We start from the raw sequence: 18,872 nt of genomic DNA, 5'->3' as shown, positions 1-18,872 counted from the left end.
TCAGTCTCTTCCCTCCCGCACCACCCAGAGCTATGTCCCTACCTTTCTGATCCAGAGGTAAGGATACCTGTGGGGATTCAGCCAGGTGAGCAGTCGAAGACTGCTGCTGTTCATTCACAGACTTGTGCTGAGCCAAGGAGGCACTGGGCACTGGGTTTGACCTCTGGTACTCACAGCCCAGGCTGTGTCCTAACTCTCAGCTGTCCCACCCATGCAGCCATCACAGCTGGGAGACCCGTGTTGCTTTACTGATGGGGCAGCCGAAGCACAGAGGGGCCACACGGCCTGCCAGTGCTCCTGGCAGGATGTGAACCCAGAATGCCTGGCTCCAGGGTCTATACCGCTAAATACCATACTGTGCCAGATACAAACATATAGCGTACGCCTCACTCACAGAGAACTGAACAATCTGGTGGGTGTTATTTCTGAATTCCACTACTCTTCCAAAGCGGGGACCCAGCAATCCCACAGCAGCACATAAACCCTGGAAAGATCACAATTCAGAATGACATAGGTACCTCAGTGTTCACTGCAGCACTGTTTATAGTAGCCAAGACGTGGAAGAAACCTAGATCTCCACCGGCAGCAGACGAATGGATAAGGAGGTTGTGGTGCGCATATACAATGGAATATGACTCAGCCGTTAAAAGGAGCAAAGTTGGGTCGTTTGTAGAGGTGTGGATGGACTGAGAGCCTGTCACACAGAGTTCAGTAAATCAGGAGAAACAGACGATTGCTTTCAGCTGATTTATTCGATCCAAGAAAACTGTATGTAAACTAAATTATACTTTCTTGGTGAATATGGCAAGGAAGGAATCTGTAGGTTTCTAAAAAAGGAGTCTCGCAGACCAACATCATCTTTGGTCAAAAAGTAAGAAACTCGCTGGGAGAACCCAATGCACAAGGCCCCGCGGTAGTGCACACCACCCGTTTCAGCGTTGCTGTTTCTGCCGTAGCAGCCACACCCATCACAACCTTGGTGCTCTGTGACAGGCGTCTGATCACCAGTTCTTGCAGTGCATTAGTGACCAGAGACAAGAACAAATCAGCTGAAGGAGAGAAGCATAAACCATTACGTCGGGCTGTCGGCAGAGATCCTGCTGCCCGTGGTTCAGAGGCCAGAATGCAAGAGATGGAAATGGGCTCTGCAGGTGGACGCAGCGCTGAGACCCACGCGGGCCAGCCAGTAACACACATACACACATATCAGGGCTCCAAGCACCCCTTGGTCACCCGGCCACCCTCATCCTGCCGGACAGCTGGAAACCTGCCTGCTCTTTTCAGCCAGAGCAGGAGCGGGCATAGGGCCAGCTGGGCTTGGGCAGCCAGACGCCAGGACTGGTCTCAGATACAGGTGGGGACTTAGCTCCTCATACGATTCAATTCATGTCTCTCTCACCCTGGTGAACAGGATCCACTATCCCATCGTAGGAGACAAATCAAAGAGATTAATGTCTCTGGGCTTTTCCTCCTTGATAGATACAGGCATAGACGTAGATACATGTATAGATACAGGTATATGTATACATACACATATACCTACACAGTAGGAAAAGGCAAAATGACAGGACACTGAAAGGGGAACTCCCCAGGTTGGGAGGTGCCCAATATGCTACTGGAGATCAGTGGAGAAATAACTCCAGAAAGAATGAGGGGATGGAGCCAAAGCAAAAACAATACCCAGCTGTGGATGTAACTGGTGATAGAAGCAAGGTCCGATGCTGTAAAGAGCAATACTGCATAGGAACCTGGAATGTCAGGTTCATGAATCAAGGCAAATTGGAAGTGGTCAAACAGGAGATGGCAAGAGTGAACATCGACATTCTAGGAATCAGCGAACTAAAATGGACTGGAATGGGTGAATTTAACTCAGATGACCATTATATCTACTACCGCAGGCAGGAATCCCTCAGAAGAAATGGACTAGCCATCACGGTCAACGAAAGAGTCCGAAATGCAGTTCTTGGATGCAATCTCAAAAACGACAGAATGATCTCTGTTCATCTCCAAGGCAAACCATTCAATATTACAGTAATCCAAGTCTATGCCCCAACCAGTAATGCTAAAGAAACTGAAGTTGAACGGTTCTATGAAGACCTACAAGACCTTTTAGAACTAACACCCCAAAGAAGATGTCCTTTTCATTATAGGGGACTGGAATGCAAAAGTAGGAAGTCAAGAAACACCTGGAGTAACAAGCAAATTTGGCCTTGGAATGTGGAATGAAGCAGGGCAAAGGCTAATAGAGTTTTGCCAACAGAATGCACTGGTCATAGCAAACACCCTCTTCCAACAACACAAGAGAAGACTCTACACATGGACATCACCAGATGGTCAAAACCGAAATCAGATTGATTATATTCTTTGCAGCCAAAGATGGAGAAGCTCTATACAGTCAACAAAAACAAGACCAGGAGCTGACTGTGGCTCAGATCATGAACTCCTTATTGCCAAATTCAGACTTAAATTGAAGAAAGTAGGGAAAACCACTAGACCATTCAGGTATGACCTAAATCAAATCCCTTATGACTATACAGTGGAAGTGAGAAATAGATTTAAGGGCCTAGATCTGATAGATAGAGTGCCTGATGAACTATGGAATGAGGTTCATGACATTGTACAGGAGACAGGGATCAAAACCATCCCCATGGAAAAGAAATGCAAAAAAGCAAAATGGCTGTCTGGGGAGGCCTTAATAATAGCTGTGAAAAGAAGAGAAGTGAAAAGCAAAGGAGAAAAGGAAAGATATAAGCATCTGAATGCAGAGTTCCAAAGAAGAGCAAGGAGATATAAGAAAGCCTTCCTCAGTGATCAATGCAAAGAAATAGAGGAAAACAACAGAATGGGAAAGACTAGAGATCTCTTCAAGAAAATTAGAGATACCAAGGGAACATTTTCATGCAAAGATGGGCTCAATAAAGGACAGAAATGGTATGGACCTAACAGAAGATATTAAGAAGAGGTGGCAAGACTACACAGAAGAACTGTACAAAAGGATCTTCACAACCCAGATAATCACGATGGTGTGATCACTCACCTAGAGCCAGATGTCCTGGAATGTGAAGTCAAGTGGGCCTTAGAAAGCATCACTACGAACAAAGCTAGTGGAGGTGATGGAATTCCAGTTGAGCTGTTTCAAATCCTGAAAGATGATGCTGTCAAAGTGCTGCACTCAATATGCCAGCAAGTTTGGAAAACTCAGCAGTGGCGACAGGACTGGAAAAGGACCGTTTTCATTCCAATCCCAAAGAAAGGCAATGTCAAAGAATGCTCAAACTACCACACAATTGCACTCATCTCATATGCTAGTAAAGTAATGCTCAAAATTCCCCAAGCCGGGCTTCAGCAATATGTGAACCATGAACTTCCAGATGTTCAGGCTGGTTTTAGAAAAGGCAGAGGAACCAGAGATCAAACTGCCAACATCCGCTGGATCATGGAAAAAGCAAGAGAGTTCCAGAAAAACATCTATTTCTGTTTTATTGACTATGCCAAAGCCTTTGACTGGGTGGATCACAATAAACTGTGGAAAACTCTGAAAGAGATGGGCATACCAGACCACCTGACCTGCCTCTTGAGAAACCTATATGCAGGTCAGGAAGCAACAGAACTGGACATGGAACAACAAACTGGTTCCAAATAGGAAAAGGAGTACCTCAAGGCTGTATATCATCACCCTGCTTATTTAACTTCTATGCAGAGTACATCATGAGAAACACTGGGTTGGAAGAAGCACAAGCTGGAATCAAGATTGCCAGGAGAAATATCAATACCCTCAGATATGCAGATGACACCACCCTTATGGCAGAAAGTGAAGAGAACTAAAGAGCCTCTTGATGAAAGTGAAAAAGGAGAGTGAAAAAGTTGGCTTAAAGCTCAACATTCAGAAAACGAAAATCATGGCATCTGGTCCCATCACTTCATGGGAAATAGATGGGAAACAGTGAAAACAGTGTCAGACTTTATTTTGGGGGGCTCCAAAATCACTGCAGATGGTGATTGCAGCCATGAAATTAAAAGATGCTTACTCCTTGGAAGGAAAGTTATGACCAACCTAGATAGCATATTGAAAAGCAGAGACATTACTTTGCCAACAAAGGTCCATCTAGTCAAGGCTATGGTTTTTCCAGTAGTCATGTATGGATGTGAGTTGGACTGTGAAGAAAGCTGAGTGCCAAAGAATTGATGCTTTTGAACTGTGGTGTTGGAGACGACTCTTGAGAGTCCCTTGGACTGCAAGGAGATCCAACCAGTCCATCTTAAAGGAGATCAGTCCTGGGTGTTCTTTGGAGGGAATGATGCTAAAGCTGAAACTCCAGTACTTTGGCCACCTCATGTGAAGAGCTGACTCATTGGAAAAGACTCTGATGCTGGGAGGGATTGGGGGCAGGAGGAGAAGAGGATGAGATGGCTGGATGGCATCACCGACTAGGTGGACGTGAGTCTGAGTAAACTCCGGGAGGTGGTGATGGACAGGGAGGCCTGGCGTGCTACGGTTCATGGGGTCGCAAAGAGTCAGACATGATTGTGTTATGTAGGAGTGAACCCAAAACAAAAGTTCATCTAAAACCTCAGTTTAGGGGGCAAGGGAAGTTTGCTCTCCACCCAGATAATCATCACCCTCTGCATCCACAGGTTCCCCATTCATGGATTCAACCAATTGTAGATTTAAAATACTTGCAAAAGATAGTCCAGAAACCTCAAAAGAGTGGAACCTGAATTTTCCACATGCGACAATTATTTAAATAGAATTTACATTCTATTTACAGCTACTTACATCTCATTATTTCAGGTGTTATAAGTGATCTAGAGATGATTTAAAGTATACAGAAGGATATGTGTACACATGGTAGAGTAGAAAGACCCTGGGCTCACTTCCTTTCACAAGCACACCAAAAATCACAACTCTCTGCAGAACAACCACAGATGAGAAAGACCAGAAGGGTTCAGTAAAATCTGATCATTACCAGATAAGTGAAGTCCCTTGGACTGCAAGGAGATCAAACCAGTAAGTCCTCAAGAAAATCAACCCTGAATATTATTGGAGGGACAGATGCTGAAACTGAAGCTCCAATATTTTGGCCATGTGATGCAAAGAACCAATTCATTGGAAAAAGACCCTGATGCTGTGAAAGATTGAGGGAAGAAGGGGGCAACAGAGGATGAGATAGTTGGATGGCATCACCGACTCAAGGGACATGAGTTTGAGCAAACTCTGAGAGATAGTGGAGGGCAGAGGAGACTGGTGTGCTGCAGTTCATGGGGTCACAAAAGAGTCAGACACAACCGAGTGGCTGAACAACAATGGCTCAATGAAGTGAGAAATTTAACCCTGGAGACCTAAATTATGAGATCACAGGTTTCAAATAAGAGGAAGAACTTTGGGGGGATGGAGAACTAGAATTCTCTGTTGCAGATTTCAAAAGATGTAACCTAGAGCGTTAAATAAAAAAGAAAAAAAGAAAGGGGACTTCCCTGTTGGTTCAGTGGTTACGACTCTGAGCTTCCAGCGCAGGGGGGCTCAGGTTTGATCTCTGGTCTCTGGTCAGGGAACTAGGATCCCACATGCTGCATGGCCAATAAAGAAAAGAAAGATAGAAAAAAGAGAAGCTAGTGACCCCTCCTGGACTTAGACGTGGCCTTCTCCCCAAGGAGGACTGTGAGAGTGGAAGAGCTGGGTGAAATAAGAAATGGCCTGGGTGAGACAGCTGGTCCTCCTCTGTCCCCTTGGATGCTGGCATCCTTCAAAATGCCTCCTCCTAGGATGGCACCCTCCTAGGCCTCAGATCACTTCCTACGCTTACCTTAGGTGAGCTCATTCACTCCCAGGGCTCAACCTCTAAACCAAACATGACCTTCAAATCTCTATCTCTGGTCCTGCTCTTCCCCTTAAGCTCCACCACCACCCAGGGAAGAGTCTTTTAAAAGGCAATGTATCAAGATCAGACTTAATTATCTCCCTGTCTTCATTAGTCAGGACTCTCGGTTGTTAGTGTCAGAAACCCAATAAGAACTACCTCCAGTATAAAGGGTAATTTATGGGTTCATGTTAACCAAACTGTAAGACAGGAGCGGATGAAATTAACTCCAGGGATGCCTGTAACCAGAGGCTGAAAGGCCACCAGAACTAACTTCCTTCTGAGCCTCACATCTGCATCTCTGCTAAGGTTAAACTTTTTTTCTATTGAAGGCCAGTTTTTTTTCCCCAAATATTAGAGACATAACCAGCAGCATCGCTAAATTTGCAACTTGACAGATTTGCCATCAGAAAAAAAAACCAGCTCTTTCCCCTAGTGACAATTCAAAATTCAGAATTACCAGGGAAGGTCTCCGATTGGGGTCACATGCCCGTATGTTGGTCAAACACTCCGGACAGAGTGGAGACAATAAGATACTATGATTGAACTAGCTTGTATCTGGTATCCACCCTTAGATCAATCATTGTAGCTAAGGAGATGGCTTTTTATTAAATATTTTATGATTTTTAAATTTACATTTGAAAGGCAGTTCTTGGGAAGGCTGACATATTGAAGTTGGGGCGGGGGAGAACAGGTGCATCCAGGTGTGTCTCCTGTTCCAGGAGATGGGAGCTGTGCCAGGTAAATAAAACACCGATGTCCGCTGCATTCTCCAAGGATGCTCTGTGTACTGTACTCTTTTCCTTAGGCCCTATGTGCGACTTGTGGGGCCTTGAACCTTGGCATTGAGAATGTAGAGCCCTGATCACTGGACCTCCCGGGAATTCCCTGTGCCTGTACTCTTGATCTCCACCAGCAACATCTCGATTTATCTAGTCTCGCTGATGCCTCAGCTTCCTAAGAACTCTGGTCAGGTTCCCAAACAAAATCCAATCTCCTTCACTTGGAACACGAAGCCCCTCCCACCCTGGCCCGAACCCTCTCTCCAGCCATACCCCTGTGATTCAGCTGTTCCCCTCTCTGCTTCCTGAATAACCACACGTGGCTGCCACGCCTGCACACTGTTCCTCAGACACAGACTGCCTCCGTCCCTTCCAGCCCCATACATTCGCCCAAGCTCATGTCTGCCTGGATTGGACTGTCGTTTCTCACTTTGTCAGCTGGGTATCTTTCTTCATTGGAAAAAAAACCATAATGCTGGGAAAGACTGAAAGCAGGAGGAGACGGAGGAGACAGAGAATGAGATGGTTGGACGGCATCACTGACTCAATGGAAATGAATCTGAACAATCTTCAGGAAACACTGAAGGACAGAGAAGCCTGGCGTGCTGCAGTCCATGGGGTTGCAAAGAGCCAGACATGACTGAGCAACTGAACAACAACAAGATGAAGGTAGGAAGCGGCCTTACCCTCAAGTTAAACCCACCTGCTCTCCAGGCACGTCCGATACCTTTGTATGTCCCAGGACGTGTGAGTTCCTCTCTCTGATCAGTACTTATCGCACGGAGCTATCATTCACTTGTTGACCTGCATGTCTCTTCACTTGACCAAGAGCCCTCAGAAGGTGAGGACCACACGCTGTTCATCTTTCAAGTTGGTCCTACCAAGCACCAGCCTGGGAGGTGAATGGCTATCCCCTGGCCTACAGTGGATGGCCAATCCATGTTTTTCTTTTTCTTTTTTTTATTGAAGTATAGTTGATTTACAGTGTTTTGTTAATTATTACTGTACACAAAGTGATTCAACTATACATATATAGCAGTCTTTTTTCATATATTCTTTTCTATAACGGTTTATCATAGGGCATGGAATAGAATTCTCTGTGCTGGACAGTTGGCCTTGTTGTGATGTTTAATGACTAAAGCAACAATGAACAGCTTCTAATTTTGAGCATTTATTTGATACTTTAAATAAATGAAGCCTCATATTACCAAAACTTCTTAGTCCCTTTTAGGATATCATTAGTTCTCTTTAGGATAGGAGAGTGAATTAAAAGCTAATGAATTGGTGAATGTGGTTTCATTACTTCCATCCCAAATACTTTATTCAGATTTGCCAAAGTGAAAGTCACTCAGTTGTGTCTTTGTGACCCCATGGACTATACAGTCCATGGAATTCTCCAGGCCAGAATACTGGAGCGGGTAGCCTTTCCCTTCTCCAGGGGATCTTCTCAACCCAGGGATGGAACCCAGGTCTCCCGCACTGCAGGCAGATTCTTTACCAGCTGAGCCACCAGGGAAGCCCAAAATGCTACTGCAATAACCACCTCCCCAAATTGCTGTGTGTTTCTGGAGCTTCTTCACTGCCATATTAGTCCAATAGTACATAGATTTTTATCTTCCCTGAGCTCCGAAGTGCACACTGGGCCACTGGCAGGTAAATGAACCATAAACCTGTGGCACTGGCTACACACTAAATAATGCAAATGCCCGGTTTTCCGTCCTGAGTTTTTCCCCTCGATTAGCAGATTCCAAGTAGCTGTGATGCGTAAACTGTTATCACGATAAAGGGCATTTGTTTTTGAGTGATCTAACTTTTCATGTGCATCAGAGTTGATTCGAAGTGAGCATGGCCCCATCTCATTTCTCTGCAATTTGCTTTTTCATGTAGAAGACCAAGGCATGACGTCAGCCTCTTGGGACGCCGCCGTATTCTCTCTGCTCTAGGCGGGGACTGACCACCTGGGTTGTGCCAACTACCTTATCCTGCATGACCTCAGTCATTAGGGGCAATTCCTCAACATCTAGATCCCCTATGAGGTTCTTCCCAGCCCGTGGGGGGCAGACAACCTGTGCGACAGCGGAGCACACCCCTGGTGCTATCACTACTTTTACTGCAAAGGACCAGACTCTCAAAGGCCATCCAGCAAGAGGGCCCACATTCTCTCAAACAGCTCCGGCTACACTGGAAACACCCTTACTCTCTGCTACTTCGTCCTTTATTTCAATATATGCTGGTTCTTATCTGGTGTTCTGTCTACTTGCCTTTTTATGATCCACATCTGATGCTAGGCCAGAGAGCTGTGAACATAAATTGCTTTGCAGAGGTGACCTTGCTTTTATTTTCGACAGCTTTGAGAGTGGGAGCTGTGTTTCACAGAAGACAGGAGCCGGAATGGGCCTTAGACCACCTCCTCGTTCTACAGACACGGAGCTGAGCCCCAGGGGGAGGAAGTGACCTGCCAAGGTCGGGGAAGAGCCAAAATGAGACCTGGGTTAATGCAGGTGACTCTAAAACCAAAAAGGAGACGTGCCAGTATTGAAGGCAACGAGCTAGGTTCTGTCAGAAGAAAAGAGAAGAAAATTGTTCAGATGGTACAGAATCTGCCTACAATGCAGGAGTTCAATCCGAGTTCAATCCCCTGGGTTGGGAAGATCCCCTGGAGAAGGGAATGGCAACTCACCCCACTATTCTTGCCTGGAGAATCCCATGGAGAGAGGAGCCTGGCGGGCTACAGTCCATGGGGTCGTTGAGAGTCAGACACGACTGAGTGACTGACTCTTTCACTTACACTGAGGACCTGACCGCAGGCCACAGTCACGTGGGAAGAGCCAAAGCATCAGCTGCCATCGCTGTTCTTGCTGACGGTGGAGGTGTACACAGGCTTCTAGCAGAGAGTCTTCGGGCTGGAAGGAATGTCTGAAACCCTGCTACCCTGGCGCACCACGCGCTCTGCCCCCAGCGCACCGGGGCTGTCTGGAAGTCGGGAGGTGGCATCTAGATCACAGATGGATTCTTCCTCGTGCTGCTTGGCCTATCTGTGCCTCAGTTCTCCTCTCCTGCATCTTGCCCTCTCAAGCTCTTTGAGAGGTGAAGGTCTGTGTTGGGCTCTGACTCTGGCTCCACAGGGTCACTTCTCCCAGACGTTCTGAGCCTTCACCTTGGCCTGAAGGGATGGACGCCCACATCCGGGAAGAACTCAGCCAGCCATAAAACTGGGCCCCATCGCGCAGCTGCCAACATACATCAGACACTGTGCTGAGTGCCTTCAAATGCCCAGTCTCTGATAACTTATAACAACGTTAAAAGACAAAGAGGACTTCCTTGGTGGTCCTGGTAGTTAGGGATCCGCCTGCCAGGGCGGGGGACATGGGTTTGACCCCTGGTCCAGGACAATTCCACATGCAGAGGGGGCAACTAAGCCCAGGCACCCTGAAGCCGGTGCACCCTAGAGCCCGTGCTCCTCAGTAAGAGAGGCCACGGCAATGAGAAGCCCACGCACCACAACCAGAGAGGAGCCCCTACTCGAGGCAACTAGAGAAAGGCCATGCGGCAATGAAGACTCAGCACAGCCAAAAATAAATAAAAACAAATAAATACCCCAATACGAAAAACGACAAAGCAGCAGCAGCTCAGAGGAGCTGGGTGGCTCCTCCCAGGCACACGGCTAGAAAGGGGCTGAGCTGGGTCTATCACACAGGGTGGTCTGACTCTGAAACCTGTATTTTCCATGATGGCACACTGCCTTACAAACAGAAAATTCTAAACCTATGACACATATATTTTTTAAATGTTGATCTTATAACACATAGTTTTTGTTTTGTTTTTTTTTAATGGAGGGTATCAGTGCCAAGATCAGGCAATCACAGCCACGTTACAACAAAGATGCAGGAAAAGCTGGATCACTGGCCGGGTGACCACAAAGCCTGTGTCTGGGGTCTCTGCCAGCTCTGACCCTGACATGTGACCTCGGGAGTCAACTTCCTGTCCTCGCAGTGACAGCTTATTACCTAACCCTCCACCCCACCTCCATTTCACAGGAAGTGTGAAAGTTGACCTTTTAAAACTCCGCAGGGCACCAAGTGCAATTCCTCGGACTTTGAGAGAGGGATTTCAGAAGTGTGTGTTGTGGGACTTCCCTGGGGGTCCAGGGGCTAAGACTCTGCATTCCCAATGCAGGCGACCTGGGTTTGATCCCAGGTTGGGGAACTAGGTCTCACATGCCACAACTAAAGCCCAGCGCTGCCAAATAAGTAAATCAATAATATTCAAAATTTAAAAAGAAATATGTGTTGATATGTCAAAGATTCCCATTTTAAGCTAAGTTTATGGCCCAACTTTTGGACACACGTTTGGTAAAGGACATGGCATATGCAGAACGTTGTACGGTGCTGACTTTGCAGTGAATTAAGGCACGAAAACAAGACCATCCCCAAGAAAAAGAAATGCAAAAGAGCAACATGGCTGTCTGAGGACGCCTTACAAATAGCTGTGAAAAGATGGGAGGCAAAAAGCAAAGGAGAAAAGGAAAGATATATCCATTTGAATGCAGAGTTCCAAAGAATAGCAAGGAGAGATAAGAAAGCCTTCCTCAGAGATCAACGCAAAGAAATAGAGGAAAACAACAGAATGGGAAAGACTAGAGATCTCTTCAAGAAAATCAGAGATACCAAGGGAACATTTTATGCAAAGATGGGCTCAATAAAGGACAGAAATGGTATGGACCTAACAGAAGCAGAAGATATTAAGAAGAGGTGGCAAGAATACACAGAAGAACTGTACAAAAAGATCTTCACAACCCAGATAATCACGATGGTGTGATCACTCACCTAGAGCCAGATGTCCTGGAATGTGAAGTCAAGTGGGCCTTAGAAAGCATCACTACCAACAAAGCTAGTGGAGGTGATGGAATTCCAGTGGAGCTATTTCAAATCCTGAAAGATGATGCTGTCAAAGTGCTGCACTCAATATGTCAGCACATTTGGAAAACTCAGCAGTGGCCACAGGACTGGAAAAGGTCCGTTTTCATTCCAATCCCAAAGAAAGGCAATGCCAAAGAATGCTCAAACTACCACACAATTGCACTCATCTCACACGCTAGTAAAGTGATGCTTAAAATTCTCCAAGCCAGGCTTCAACAATACGTGAACCGTGAACTTCCAGATGTTCAAGCTGGGTTTAGAAAAGGCAGAGGAACCAGAGATCAAATTGCCAACATCTGCTGGATCATCAAAAAAGCAAGAGAGTTTCAGAAAAACATCTACTTCTACTTTATTGACTATGCCAAAGCCTTTGACTGGGTGGATCACAATAAATGGTGGAAAATTCTTTAAAAGATGGGCATACCAGACCACCTGACCTGCCTCCTGAGAAATCTGTATGCAGGTCAGGAAGCAACAGTTAAGAATTGGACATGGAACAACAGACTGGTTCCAAATAGGAAAAGGAGTACCTCAAGGCTGTATATCGTCACCCTGCTTATTTAACTTGTATGCAGAGTACATCATGAGAAACGCTGGGCTGGAAGAAGCACAAGCTGAAATCAAGATTGCAAGGAGAAATATCAATCACCTCAGATATTCAGATGACACCACCCTTATGGCAGAAAGTGAAGAGGAACTAAAAAGCCTCTTGATGAAAGTGAAAGAGGAGAGTGAAAATGTTGGCTTAAAGCTCAACATTCAGAAAACGAAGATCATGGGATCCAGTCCCATCACTTCATGGGAAATAGATGGGGAAACAGTGGAAACAGTGGCTGACTTTATTTTTCTGGGCTCCAAAATCACTGCAGATGGTGACTGCAGCTATGAAATTAAAAGACACTTACTCCTTGGAAGGAAAGTTATGACCAACCTAGACAGTATATTGAAAAGCAGAGACATTATTTTGCCAACAAAGTTCCGTCTAGTCAAGGCTATGGTTTTTCCAGTGGTCATGTATGGATGTGAAAGTTGGACTATAAAGAAAGCTGAGCACCGAAGAATTGATGCTTTTGAACTGTGGTGCTGGAGAAGACTCTTGAGAGTCCTTTGGACTGCAAGGAGATCCAACCAGTCCATTCTAAAGGAGATCAGTCGTGAATACTCATTGGAAAGACTGATGTTGAAGCAGAACCTCCAATACTTTGGCCACCCGATGGGAAGAACTGATTCATTGGAAAAGACCCTGATGCTGGGAAAGATTGAAGGCCAGAGAAGGGGATGACAGAGAATGAGATGGTTGGATGGCATCACCGACTCGATGGACATGAGTTTGAGCGAGCTCCAGGAGTTGGTGATGGACTGGGAGGCCTGGCGTGCTGCAGTTTATGGGGTCGCAAAGAGTCGGACACGACTGCGTGACTGAACTGAACTGAAAGCAAGAAAGAAGTTACAGTATTAGAGATGGTGATTTTATTTAATTTGATGACTGGAGAGAGAAGCTTTGAAGAGTAACTATTTTGGTCTTTATGGACTCAAAAAGTACTTCGAAATTATTTGCTAGGTGACATAAAATTTCATATGAGAAAAGAAAATAAAGATTCAGTGATGGTATGGGAAAAGGTTATCTGGGCAAATATTTTAGAGAGGTCAAATGTGCTGTGCTGTGCTTAGCAGCTTCAGTCATGTCCGACTCTTGGCGACCCCATGCACTGTAGCCCGCCAGGGTCCTCTGTCCATGGGATTCTCCAGGCAAGAATACTGAAGTGGGTTGCCATGCCCTCCTCCAGGGGATCTTCCCTACAAAAGGGTCAAACCTGGGTCTCCTGCATTACAGGCAGGCAGACTGAGCCACTGTTGGACATGATGCCAATTAAAAAAAAAAAAAAAAAAAAAACAGGACAAAGAAATTTTTCCCCAGCCCTTCCAAGAGCAGGCTTCAGACATAATACCCCACCACACTATTTGCTGGGATCTAAAACAGAAGAGAAGATGTGTATGTTTTAAAGAATCTGATATAGGGAGTTCTTGCACTGTGTGCTTCAAACAAAAAGCAATTGCTTTAAAAATAAACAAAACCTGTTAAGAGGTTACTGTTCGAAAAGGGTTCACTTTTCCCAGCAATTATTACAAAAGAGATGAATGCAGGCCCGCATGGACTTGAGCAGAAGAGACCAGAAACCTTCTGGGGGGGTCCTTTCCCCCTGTTCTCCACAGTTTACCGCTGGTAGCTCAGCGCCTGACATTGCTGTGTGCGGTCTGGGTGAGATGCTGCCCTCTAGTGTCCACTGCTTACAATAGCATCTCACAGCCCAGATGCTGGTCTAATTAGGAAGCGCCCGTAATAGGATGGACACGAGTTTGAGCAAGCTCCGGCAGTCGGTGATGCAAAGGGAAGCGCGCTGTGCTGAAGTCCGTGGGGTCGCAAAGAGTCGGACACGACTGAGCAGCGGAACCGAATTGTAAGGTGGCCTCTGACCTCCAGCCAAACACAATCACCCTACAGAGCAAAGCCATTCAGAAAGGAGAACCAACATTAAGGAGCTTGTTGAATTAAAATCCTCTTCTGAGAAAACTATGAGAAGAGAGCATACGGCGCTGAGATGTGAGGGTGTCGAGTTCCCTTAACCCTCCTGATTGTGGACCGCACGTGGATACAGCACGGAACACGCACAGAACGCCTGGTCCCTGGGCCTATCCTGGGCAGACACAGTCCGAGGGGTGCAAGGAATGGGGAGGTGGCGGGTTCATCCTTCACACTGAGTTCCTAACCCTGCCTCGTGGAAGCAGGGGTTTGGGAGTTCCAGGCAGGAAAACTTCTTGGTGGCAAGCCGATGAGCAAACTAGACTGACACAGATGATCTTTCAGTGTTGACTTGTGACTTGGAGCTCCGTGAAGGCAGGCAGGGTTTTCACCACTTTATCTTGCCCGGCACATTGTCCACATAGATACTCAGCTATTGCTTTGTTGCATGAACGAATACATTCACTTACAGTTTCTCTTGAGGAAGAAAAAATTAGTTCAAATAAATAACTCATGGGTCAAGAGAGAAAAAGACAGCAGCCTCTGACATTTAGAAAGTGGCCACAAACTTGCAGTGGGGTCACAAAGAGTTGGGACACGACTGAGCGACTGAACTGACTGATAAACTTGCAGAATACCAACCTCAGGAGAAGGTACAAGGAGACTCTGGCTAGATGAGACAGAGCAAGGCCACTTCATAACTGTGTCTAAGCACAGACGACAATAAGGTCAGTGAGCCACCCACGGAATACCAAACACCCACCCCACATCAGAAGGAGCGTCTGCTGCTCCGTGACCAAGTCCAGCTCATCCTCCGGCTCGTCTTCCTGTACCACAGATAAGACTCATCGAAATGCCCAGTTGCAGACTTGCCTGCTTCTTGGCAGCCTCCAATCTTGGGCAGAGTCCCACGTCCCTAGAGGCTCCCCCCAGATCTTCAATAAGCTCTTCCTAAGCCCTGCTTGCTGGGACTCCACATGGCTCCAAGTCTGGACTCTTGCTGGCTACAACCCTGATTGTTTAGCTCCAGGGCTGCTTCTGGGGCTGTCTGGCTAAGCAAGCGCTAAGAAAAAAGAATGCCCAGAACTCCAAGTTCTGTGTGGAACCTGTCGGGCTCCCAAGAGCTCTGGGTCTTGAATGTTAACACCCAATAACCTTTCCTGAGGCATTCTCCTAAACACTCCACAGTCAGCTCAGCACAGGAGGCAGGCACTGTTGTTTAGTCGCTCCATCATGTCCAACTTCGCAATCTCCCTAGGCTACAGCCTGCCAGGCTCCTCTGTTCATGGGAGTCTTTAGGCAAGAATACTGGAGTGGGTAGCCATTCCCTCCTCCAGGGGATCTTCCCAACTCAGGGATCAAACCCGGGTCTCCTGCACTGGCAAGGCGTTCTTTACTGCTGAGCCACCAGGGAAGCCTAGGCACGATTATCATTCCCATTCACAGACACAGAGGCGCAGCACGGAGAGGTTAAGTAACCTCTGCCTCTGCAAGGTCAAACAGCGGGCAGGAGACGGAACCAGGGTTCAGCCTGGTTATCTGACCCCAGAGCCCAAGCTGCAGATAGACGGGGCTCTGAAGGACTCTGAAAGTAGGAGGAGGAATGTGCGTGTGTTTTCTGGGCTGGCAGTGGGAGCGGGGGAGGAAGGCATGAGCAAAGGCCCAGGAACAGGAAAGAACAACTCTGCATAATCAGCATCTGGATTCTAAGTCGAATAAAAATCTCTGCAACATCCGCTGATGTCCCAGTCACCACACCCCCCGTCCCTTCCCCACCCCCACCCCCAGCACTGACCCAGCCCCCTGGAGGCCAGACCTCAGGGCCAGGTGCAGGCATTGGGGTGACAGATTCTGGTTCTTGAAGTGGCTCGGATCCTGCCATCTTCACTCGAGTAATACAGAACGTCCCATTGGCCTACATCCACACCTGTTCCTCATCTCCTGGAACCTGGAGGCATAGAAGGGTGTGGCCAGGCCCAGAGTCCCCCTAACTAGCACCCACCCTTCTTTCTGATCTGTGTCCAGACGTCACTTCTCAGGGAAGCCTCCTCTGATCCCTTGGGATTGGTTACATCCTTGGTCACAGGCTGCCAAGCAGCCTTAACTTCCCCTTCACTAAAGCCTGTGGCAGTGCAGAATGTCCTCCTGCTGGACCATGAGTCCCACGAGGCTGGGGCTACGCTGGACTGGGTTGCTGCCTGGCTCACCCCTAGAACTCAGAGATGTGAACTTGAGGGGGACAGACTGAGTAGCGGGAGATTCGGGGAGAACTAGGTCAATCCCTTTCCTTTCCCGTCCCAAGCCCTTGGCCCTCAGCCAAATCAGATGTTCCTAGAGAAATCCAGCCACAGGTTGTTCTTCTACCAAGAGCCTGGTCAGTCCCCAGTAAACTCCACCTTCTGAGAAGCGACGGTTCCCCTCTGGTGAGTTATCCAAGGTCACCCGGAGCCAGCAAGGTCAGAAATAAGACTCAGATTAGTGCTCCCAAGATGGTCCTTTTCTTAAATAAATAAAGAGGAGGAACTGGGCCGGACATTGATTCTCTAAGAATTCTCTAAGAATGTTCATCAAATGCGGACTGAGAATGCCTACTGATTCTGTATGCAACCTGCGGAGATACTTGTGTCATGAGCCCTTCAGGACAAGGTATTTCTTAAAAAGGAACAGGAAAACACAAGAAGCACCATCTGGGTTCATGGTTAACACTGCAGAGATGAGCTGAATTCAACTCTGGATTGCGACTCTCCTGAGCCGGCTTAAACAGTGGGGTGGGAGCCGGGATCAGCTTGCTGTGTAGCCTCTCGGCGGAGGGCAAAGCACAGCGGAAAAAGCTGCAGAGAACACAGCGTCGTTGGCATATCCTGTATGTTCCCTTCTCACGAGGAGCCATTAAAAATAAATAAGACCAGTGCTAATTTCATAGATCCACAGCCACACAGGGAGAAGGTTCAAATAAAAGCCAAACTCTTAGCCTGCAGGGCTGAGGAACGAAAGCCAGGCAATTAGAGCTGAGAAAACGCTTTACATAATCTTGCAGCAGGAGGCCAAGCTGAGTCACATTCAGGAAGGAGCCCTCACTGAGGTGTTAGGAAGAAGCAAAATGGATGGAACACAGGACGGCAGGGGTTGGGGAAAGGCGGGACACACCAAACCAACTCCCCAGCCAGCTCCCAGCCTAGAGTCTGGGAATGACACTCCCTGAGGAATAGTGGGGGTTGGTGATGAGCTGTGAACTTCTTTCCCAGACATTTGGGACTCACCTCTCCCATGGACATCATTCTCGATGACCAGGCAGCCCACGAAAGCCGTGCACCTCGTATTTCTTTGAAATGTTTCTCTTTTTCCATCAGCAGTGCCCAAGCATCATGATCCAGTGATCCGCAGGAAGTGAAGCAGGATGGCTTCTTTCACCAAACCTTTCCCTGCATTCAGGGCAAAGGGGTAAAATGAAGCAAAGTCACGTTGCTGAAGCTTCTGATCAAAAATAATTTTTGACAAGGCTTCTGTTTTTCCTTTTCCTTGCTATCTTTTCATTACCGTCCCTTTTTCACTTTACGAGTACAGGGATGTATACTTTCATCTAGAAATGGACTATTTTGTGCAAAATACAATGTTTATTGAAAAATAAATAAAACATTCTTCCCCCAGAGGCCAGAGGGCAGTCTGGGATGGAAGGGTGACCAGAAACACTCACTATAAGATGGTTTTTAGCACTGTTCTTGGCAATCTGTGTGTGTGTGTGTGTGTGTGTGTGTGTGCGCGCGTACACATACGCGTGTAGTCAATCAGTTGTGTCCAACTCTTTGCAACTCCATGGACTGTAGCCCACCAGGCTCCTCTGTCCATGGGATTCTCCAGGCAAGAATACTGGAGTGGGTTGCCATGCCCTCCTCCAGGGGCTCTTCCAAACCCAAGGATCAAACCCAGGTCCCTTGTGTCTCCTGCTGTTCCACTGGGGCAACCTGGGAGGTGACATCAAATACCTGGATGGCTTAGACACACTCCTGTAAAGATATCACCTTTCTACATCATCCATCAAAGCTCAGCAGAATTTTCATCATCATGAGTCCCAATAAATGTACAATTTAGACAGACAGGGACCTAGCTTCAGCAAACGGGAAACCTGGCTTGTTTCCATGGGTAGGTAGTCTTAGTCATTCTGTTTTGCCTTTCTACCACTCTACAATTAAGGGATCTTTTAACACCTCCTTTTTTGACCAACATAAGCCGAAAGATTAAGTGAAGTGTCTAACTCGCTTCAAAAAGACATACCTGGGAGAGGCTGGAGGCCGGTGGACTCAGGAAGCTCACTCTTTGGGTGAGGGCAAACAGCCTCCTGGATTCTCCTCTGGGCCAGGAGCCAGCGAGAGTGAAGGTGCCAGGCCCTGGTTTGTTTCAGAATTTTCAATTGCGTGGAGTAAATGCTTTCCACCACAGGTTATATGTTTGGCTGTTGCTTGTGATGATTCAAACTGAGAGCAACACATTTCCCACACCTGCAAGTGGGTCACGTAAGAGTTACAGGGAACAAACACCTCAAGAGTCCATTAACGCTGAGCTGAGAACTGAGGTTTAAATACTGCAAGGTGGAAATGAGACACAGACATCGCAGGAAGAAATTTATAACATATGCAGCCCTCCATGACCCGCTACAGGGAGCGTTGATTACTCCATGTAGAAAGAGTGTATTTGTGAGTCCAGAGCGGCTCCCAGGTCTTGACCATCCTCACAGGAACAGTCTAGAAATAAAAGCAACACTGATACAAAACCTTCTTCTTTGTTAGCACAAGAT

General features: G+C 47.0%; 1 protein-coding gene across 2 annotated transcripts in view; it reads right to left on the bottom strand.

Moving 5' to 3' along the window:
* Positions 1 to 17,451, bottom strand: part of CRACR2A (calcium release activated channel regulator 2A) — a 153,775-nt gene extending 136,324 nt beyond the window's left edge. For both annotated transcript variants that reach the window (XM_042247631.2, XM_042247635.2), the window contains exon 1: positions 17,341 to 17,451. The gene's annotated coding sequence lies outside the window, so the exon portion shown is untranslated. The remainder of the gene's footprint in view (positions 1 to 17,340) is intronic.
* Positions 17,452 to 18,872: the final 1,421 nt, after the last annotated feature.

This window comes from Ovis aries, chromosome 3, assembly GCF_016772045.2.
Source record: "Ovis aries strain OAR_USU_Benz2616 breed Rambouillet chromosome 3, ARS-UI_Ramb_v3.0, whole genome shotgun sequence".
NCBI classification, from domain to species: Eukaryota; Metazoa; Chordata; class Mammalia; order Artiodactyla; family Bovidae; genus Ovis; species Ovis aries.
This window is presented reverse-complemented; position numbering and strand designations above follow the sequence as displayed.